This window comes from Grammomys surdaster, unplaced genomic scaffold (genome assembly GCF_004785775.1).
Source record: "Grammomys surdaster isolate TR1022 unplaced genomic scaffold, NIH_TR_1.0 363, whole genome shotgun sequence".
Taxonomy (NCBI): Eukaryota; Metazoa; Chordata; class Mammalia; order Rodentia; family Muridae; genus Grammomys; species Grammomys surdaster.
In genome coordinates, this window is record NW_021604782.1 from 129,414 (window position 1) to 135,757 (window position 6,344).

General features: G+C 43.3%; 1 protein-coding gene across 2 annotated transcripts in view; it reads right to left on the minus strand.

Annotated features, from left to right (window-relative positions):
- The window catches only part of Tmem246 (transmembrane protein 246), a 14,959-nt gene extending 9,211 nt beyond the window's left edge, over positions 1-5,748 (minus strand). The window contains exon 1 of one of the 2 annotated variants that reach the window (XM_028779985.1): positions 5,499-5,748. The gene's annotated coding sequence lies outside the window, so the exon portion shown is untranslated. Of the gene's footprint in view, positions 1-5,063; positions 5,344-5,498 lie in introns of those variants that run through there. The other variant, XM_028779986.1, reaches the window with a different exon arrangement.
- Between the last annotated feature and the right edge of the window lie 596 nt (positions 5,749-6,344).

A 6,344-nucleotide genomic window follows, 5' to 3' on the forward strand; every position in this document is an offset into this window, starting at 1 on the left:
TATCTATCTATCTATCTATCTATCTATCTATCTATCTATCTATCTATGCTTGTAACAAAAATTAATGAATAGGAGACCAAGAATTTAAAAGAGAGCAAGAATGAGTATATGGGAGGGTTTGGGGGAAGGAAAAGAAAGGCAGAAATGCTGTAATTATAATCTCAAAAATAAAAATTTTGATATCAATGGCTAGTGAATAGACAGTTCTTAAAAGGAGAAATGACAAAAATATATATGAAAACCATTCAACGTCCTTAGCCAGGAAAAGGCAAATTAATTCTACTTGGAGAGCTACAGAGGTGGCTCAGTGTTTAAAAGCACTTGCTGCTTTTGCAGAGGACACAGGTTCATGTCCAAGCACCCACATAACAGCTTGTTAAAATCATCCACAACTGCAGAATCAGGGGATCTGACACCGTTAATGGCCTATGCTGACATCGGGAATGCACTCACTGTACACGTGTAGGCAAAACAGCATATTCAAACCACCACAATCCCATATGACTTAGCTGTATCACCCCTGACTACAAATCCAGGGGACTTTTTGTCAACATGCCACAGAGAAAGTTGCATATATTTATTGCTGCAGTATTTGGAACAGCCAGGAAACCAAAGCAGACCTCAAGTCCATCAATAGATGGAATGGTCAAGAACACATGGCACGTATACAGAACAGAATCTTATTCATCTCTAAAGAAATGTGAAATAATGACATATGGCAGAAAAACAGGCTGAACTGGAAGTCATTACATTAAGCAAAATATGCCAGGCTTAGGGAGACAAATACCATGTTTTCTCTTGTATGCTGATCTTATACTTTAATATTTCCGTGTGAGTATATTGAGTGTGTGGTGCATGTGTGCATATGTGTGTGTGTGTGTGCATATGCATGTGTGTGTGTGGGATAAGTTATAAAATTAGAAAGAGACCCTCAAGAGAAGTAGAGATCTTAATGGGAAGGGAAAGGAGGAAAATGAATATATGTCACATGAAAAGAGAAAGGCTACTGGGAGTGAGGAAGAGGAACTGCAGGGGAAGCAGAAGAACAGGGATGGAGAGGCCAAGTAAGTATGAAGTATTTTGAAAGTTCCATAACTATGTTCTGTATAATAACTTAAAAACTAATTTTAAAAATTCTCACGATTGAGACACGATTAGATGAAAAAAGCTCGCCTGTGGAAGCCCTTCCTCAGACACGGGATGGGATGCTGCAAACCATGGTGACAGCGTCCATGACCGTCTGACCCTCTGGAGTAGCCCTTCCTCAGACATGGGATGGGATACTGCAAACCATGGTGACAGTGTCCATGGCAGTCTGACCCTCGCCTGTGGAAGCCCTTCCTCAGACACGGGATGGGATGCTGCGAACCATGGTGACAGCATCCATGACCATCTGACCCTCTGGAGTAGCCCTTCCTCAGACATGGGATGGGATGCTGCAAACCATGGTGACAGTGTCCATGGCAGTCTGACCTTCGCCTGTGGAAGCCCTTCCTCAGACATGGGATGGGATGCTGCAAACCATGGTAACAGTGTCCATGACCATCTGACCCTCTGGAGTAGTCAGAACAGCACTCTTTTCTATAGAGCTGGTTGACAGCAGTTCCCTTGTGTCTGCAGAAGACAGTCCAATGCTTTGCCAAGACCCCCAGAATTCAGCTCTGATGGTCTTTTCAACAGCACCCCTCTTACAAACACCAACTCAACCATGGAAACGCACATCAAGAGGTACACATCCCTTCTAAACAACAGCCTGACTTCCCCAACAGAACTGAGCACTTTTTTCTTACACATATTAGGACTTTCCTCAGAGTACTTAGCTGTCACTTTCTACTTTAGATTGTACAATTGTCCCTTAGGATCCAAAGTGGATAGGTTCTAGAACTCCCCACCTCTCAGAATACCAAAATCTGAAGATGCATAGATTCTTTATATAAATTGTCACAGTCTTTATGTGCTAGGTGTGCACTTCTTAAACACATTAAATTATCTCTAATACCAGTCAGAATGCAAACGCTATGTAAATAATAGCTGTGTTTTTGTTGTTGTTGTTTGGAGAAGAATGACAATAAAAACTAATACAAACATGTTTGGTTTAAAGAAAATTTCATTTCTTGGATCATTTTTGATCTGCGGTTAGTTGAATCCATAGATACAAACCCTAGGGTACAGAGTCCAATATCTACTTATAGGTATTTGCTACACCCTCATTGCACATTCCAGGGTGTGTTAGACCCCTGAACCCATTTGTTTGGACCAATCAGTCTCAAATAGCAATATGATTAATCCCATTTAGATGGAAAAATAGATCTTAGCAAACCATCACAGGAAATTCAAAGCCCACGCTCTGTCCATGCTGCCTGATGCCTTTCATGGCTTTACTGATGACCCATCACTCAACAGCTCTTTATGTCCCCTCTTACAGGATTCAGTGTCATTTACCTGGCCTCACAGGCCAGCACAGTAAGTACTCTATGCTGAGAAGAGATGTAACGACTGTTGAGCAAATAAAAGACCCCAGGAAGTCTTTTGGCCACCTTGGCCCTTAATTTCTCTGCTATAAAATTGGGAGTAACATACAGCCCAATCACATACAGGGCAGAGGACTACTTATTTCTAACTTTGCCCAGCATTTATGTGACAAGTATTCTTTTAAGCATTGAGCAGATCTGCGTAAAAAGCCTATGATAATTATTAAGTTCACTTTGTAGGTAGGTAGGCTGAGGCAGAATAAACTTGCAGTGGTTAACAAAGACTTTGGAATAGAGTAGTAAGAGGTTAATCCAGGATCCCTGCTTTTACCCAACGTGTATGTCTGGGCCCAGCAAGTGAAATGAAAAACCATCAGAAATAATAAGAATCTCTTTTAAGATGTGGTAGGTAACAATGTAAAACAATATGTGGTGTGTGTGTGTGTGTCTATATGTGTGTGTGTGTGCACGCGCGCGTGTGCACATGTGGGTGCATAGTACCACTGGTTACTTCTGAAGAGACATGTACACTACATATTTATAGAATATATAAAATAAATTATTTCATCCATCAATCAAACTTCATTAATGGAATAAAAAAACTCAGGTAAAGTAGAAAAGGAATACATTTAGAATAAAAATGAAATATTTACAAATAATTTGGAGACATAGGCAGGCTATACACTATTTATATTTTACTAAAGGATATTTTAAAAGTCACTAATAAATGCATTAAAAGAACACTCTTCTACCGGAAGATCTCAGTTAATAGAGAGATAGTCCTTTTTCCAAAATGAGCTTTGAGAATTTACACAATCTCAATTCAGTTTACTCCAAGAGGAAGCAATATGGTTTCAACAAATGAGTATTTGCATGGTAATTGGTAAATCTTACAAGGTACTTCCAAGGCATACTGTTTGATAGGGGATAGTAAGTAATACACCTGGCAGAAATGGTGAGTTATGCTACTTAGGACCAGTAAGGATTTCTCCGTTAAATTCTGTTAGTAATGGAAAGGGCCGGGGAACAAATGGGATGAGAAGGGCAACTATATTGATTCAAATTATAGAAAATGTCCATAATATGACCATTTTTATTTTATATAGGGAATACAATTTAATGAAAGTGAGCCGAGAGGCATGAGGGAAGGAGGTTTCCCACTGGCTTTCCACGTGCCTGCAAAGAACAAGTATGAGCTCAACGACCTGTACTCAAAATTTCACTCAACAATGAGTCTTGTGCCAGACACATGGATGGTGGATAGGGCAGCAAGAAAGCCTAAATCCCTTTTAACCCCTAATTTAAATTGTTACATTTGTGGTGTATTAGATATCTTATATTTGTATGTTTGTCTCTTTTTATTATTGTTGTTGTTGTTATTAATTCTTATTTATTATACTGAGATAAGGTCTTGCTATGAAGCTCAGACTGGACTGAAACTAGAGATTCTCTTACATCAACCTCCCTAGTACTAGGACAGCATGCCTGGGCCATTATGCCAGTGTGTATGTAGGTGCTGTGGCTCTTGTTATTTTAATTACTGAGACTTTAGAGCATATTTTATAATCCTATTAAGCCTAGTTTTTCTCATGACCCAATATAATTCTCCAGGCTTTAAAAAACAACGTTGATCTACAGCCATACCACCTTCAATGCCTCCAATCTTGCCTAAAAACAACTTTATTGAGGCATATTTTATTACAACAAAATGTACCATTTAATTGTTCAAATAGTTCAAAGTTTTGACAAATTAATACTCAGATTACTAACAACACATTAAAAACATAATGAAAGCATTTTAAAGAGTGTTTTAAATTATAATTAGAAAAACTACAAGTGATTGTACTCCATTTAAAATATGGGAAAAGAATTACTATTCCATCCATATAAATGCACAAGACAAACACAGGTAATTAGGTATTGGTTCCTATGGGTAAAGACAAGCAAATTAAAACTACATACCATTATTAATGTAATTACATTATTAACAACTACATTAATATAAAACTTCAAATGCAGAAAAATTTAAAGATAAACAGAATCTCAACAATCTAAAAGATGTAGCTTTTTTATATTTTGCTTTTTTTTCTCCATGATTATCATTTCCATTTCTTTTTTTCTGGTTCTCTCATCATATTAAGCGTTAGACACACCTTGTTTGCTCTTCTGATCTCATAAATTATGTGGGGCATAAATCCTCCAATAAAACAACTATTTCCCTTACATGGTTTATTTCTCTCAGGGAAACCGGCGTGCACTTGCGCACACACCCACACCTGCAGATTTTGCTGATAATCCGCATGGTGAGATCATCACTGAAGCCGCATTGTGGTCCCGCAGGGAGAGCAAGGGCCGAGCAGAAGATGCCAGGCCACTGTGACCTGCGAGGGTTCAGCCCCACGACAACCTCCCGAGCGCAGTGCGGCATGGGCAACGCCTGGGCACAAGAACCAGCGCGAGGGTTGAGACACACCCATCCATCTAACTAACGCTTTGGAGAAAATAATAGTGACAGAGAACCCTTAGCTTGTCATCTAGGGTCGCCGCTGACCTTGGGGAGTTCCCTCTGTCCTCCGGCCTCAGTTTCCCCACCTTCAGGCCGAGATTGTGTCCCTCGCAGTGGCGTTCCAGGCTCGGGTGTTCCCGGGAGCGGGAGGGACGCCTTCCTCCGGTCACCTTCGCTGGAGGACGCGTCCCGCCGAGGACCGGCCGAGTGGGCCCCGCTCCCGGGCAGCCATTAAGGGGTAGCGCTCGGGCAGTCCGCGCGGCCGGGCTGTGTAGGGCTCCCGGGCGGCATCCCTGGGCCTGGTGACAATGCGGCCCGGCCGGCGACCGCCAAAGAGCAAGGCAACCTGCCTGGTGCGGCAGACGCACCGAGGGCGGGGCCGCGGCCGAGCCAGCCTGCGGGGGCTCAGGGCGGGGGACACAGGCCTCGGGGGGCACCACTCCCCTCTGCTGCGGTCGCTCCCGAGTCGCGTCCCCTCGCTGGCGCGCTTCTCCGCGACACCAGCGGCTCAGGAAACCTACCCTGTGGAGGCGGTCAGCTGCGTCCTGGCTTGTCAAGGCCACTGCCACTGTAGCTCAGGCCACCGCTGTTGTAGCCCAGGCTGGGCGGTCTCGGTGGTGGTGCCTTGGCAGAACCCCGCCGGGCGGGGAGTAGCGGAAGGCTCGCCTCCTCCCGCATTCGCTCCGACGCAGGGCTCCCCTCGCTCTGCCAGGCCACGTGACCTGCTAGCTGCGGAGCAACTGCAGCCCCCAAAGCTGGATCGAGGGTGGGAATGGGGGGGGGGGACTTGGGGGTGGTGGAGGCAAAAAGCGCCAACTGACGGGCAGCGAGGGAAGAGCAGGGTCGCTCCCAAGTCAGAACAGGATGACTGTCCCTTTTGTAATGGGAATACAAGCCTAGGTTTTATTCCATCAGGTGGGCACACGAAGAAAGACGTATTTTAATGATGTATCTCGCCCTCTGCGGAAGCGTTTTTGTAAAAAGCTATGTCTCTCTTTCTGAATGGGCTTCAATCTTCTACATGCCTTCTGTTTAAATGCAAAAGCCCCTGGGCGATGTAACTGGAGAGGGAGAAAAATATACGCACTGGGGTAGAATAATCCTGACGTGCAACACAGGAAAAGCATAGGAAATGACTCAAGGAAGGGGGGAAAAAATGTCTAAGAGAAGGTAACAGCCAGCTTTGTATCCTGGCCTTACCAGGATTTTCACCACCATGTATCTGTGTGACCATTTTTATTGCTTCTAATGCCATGTCAGTTTGCCTGTGTAGGCCAGGACTTAAATGAATATTTTGGGTGTACATATATGAATTTTTTTGGTGATCGTAGTGTTGTATTGTTCGATCTTTATCATTTAAATACTCA